Raw genomic sequence first — 1,709 nt, 5'->3', positions numbered from 1 at the left:
AAGTCTGGGAGAAGGCTGGGAACTAGGCAGGGAGGCAGGCAGGCAGGCAGGCAGGCAGGCAGGCAGTTGTGAGGTCCTGCTGATGAACATCTTTTTAAGAGCAGTGAGGAGCCATTTGTGACTGTCAGTCAGGAAATGATGCACTCTTAAGTAGTACTTAAAATGGTAATCCCAGGGCCCCACTGAGGACACATTAAGAAAGGAAATACTAATATCTAGTACCTATTTATTTTCTTGGTACTGGCCACATTATGAAGCACAGGATGACATTAATTTAACCATCAATCTGCTTTAGCCCCACAAATGCTGGTATTATAGTTGTGAATGAAGGAACCTAGCAAAGGCTGAAGTCTTGAGATTAGATCACATTAAAATGCTGGGCACTAGCTCACACAAGTTCAGGACAGGAGAAAACTGGAGAGTCAGACTGACAGATTTAGTGAGACAGACTGTGTCTCTACAGTGGAGGTCCCCATAGTTCTATAATCTACTCTGCATTGGTATTGGCATTTGATGACACAAACAGAAAGTGAAGATCCCTATCTTTGCAGATCACTGCCTGCTTCATGGGTGTGAAGAGGACAGTAAAGACCATATTAGAGATCTAGCTCTTTGTGTTCACATGTTTCATGTACATGAACACGATGATACTATAGAAAAACAGGACCACAGCAAGGTGCTCCAAGCAGGTGGAAAAACATTTGCAGGGCCTGCCGGCTGAGAGCACCTTTAGGAAGGTGACCAGGATTGGCATGTCGGAAAGGCAAATGAGGTACTTGAGTAGAGTTAGCAGAAGGATGGCACCCACAGGGACAAAGTCATTACTAACTGATGTGTCACCACAGGCCAGCTTCAGCACACCCAGGACCTTGTAGTTGAACTTTCTGAATATTTGGTGGCCATACAATGACAGTCTCATGACAATGACTGTTTCTGTCAACAACCTGAAGAGGTAGAATACCCAGAAGGCTCTTGGAAACATCAATAAAAACCTGTGGCTTATGTGCACAGGTACCTGAGTTGCTGACAAATAGCAAGGTAGTGAACACAGGCAGTGATGACAAGCAGCAGACATTCTGTGGAGCCTGTGGAATGTCTCAGTTGCATCTGGATGTCACAGCCATTAGAGAAGATGATCTTCTAGGATGACAGTAGGTGGAACAGCATCAGAGGCACAAAAGTAGCTGTATAGCAGATTTTCTAAGTGGAAATATTACTAAGAAATTGTATAGGGTTGTGTGTAGACAGGGATCCAACATGCACACAGCCATGAAGGCAGTGTTCCGAGGAGGGTCACCAGGTACATAACTGAGCACAGAGGAAAAAATAGGTCTTTCAGCGATGAGTAGTCAGAAAATTCCTTCAAGATAAATGAAGAGACTTTTGTCCTGATTCTGGGCTATATAATGGAGAGTTATACCTGGATACACAGTAGAGTGGAAGGAGACAGGATGCAGTGTAATTAAGGTCTTTTCCAACTTGAATACACATTCTGTGACTTGGGGACAGTTTCCTCATCTTCTATAGGTTACATTGCATCCATGTGAATAGTGAGGATATTATCCCTAAGAGAATATTTATGGAAGTATGAATAGACAGAATCACAGAGAGCCACAGCTGAATGAGAAATAAAGGTCTTTACTGTAGGACTTCTTAAAACATTTAAATGGATAAAGTTTGATGTGGGAGTGATTTCTTATTAATAAAGA

General features: G+C 42.8%; 1 pseudogene; it reads right to left on the bottom strand.

Annotated features, from left to right (window-relative positions):
• Positions 1 to 487: 487 nt before the first annotated feature.
• The window catches only part of LOC101984649, a 4,315-nt pseudogene continuing 3,093 nt past the window's right edge, over positions 488 to 1,709 (bottom strand).

The sequence above is a fragment of the Microtus ochrogaster genome, unplaced genomic scaffold (assembly GCF_000317375.1).
Source record: "Microtus ochrogaster isolate Prairie Vole_2 unplaced genomic scaffold, MicOch1.0 UNK296, whole genome shotgun sequence".
In the NCBI taxonomy this organism is placed as follows: domain Eukaryota; kingdom Metazoa; phylum Chordata; class Mammalia; order Rodentia; family Cricetidae; genus Microtus; species Microtus ochrogaster.
The sequence above is the reverse complement of the archived record's forward strand: the minus strand, read 5'-3'. Positions and strand labels throughout refer to the sequence as shown.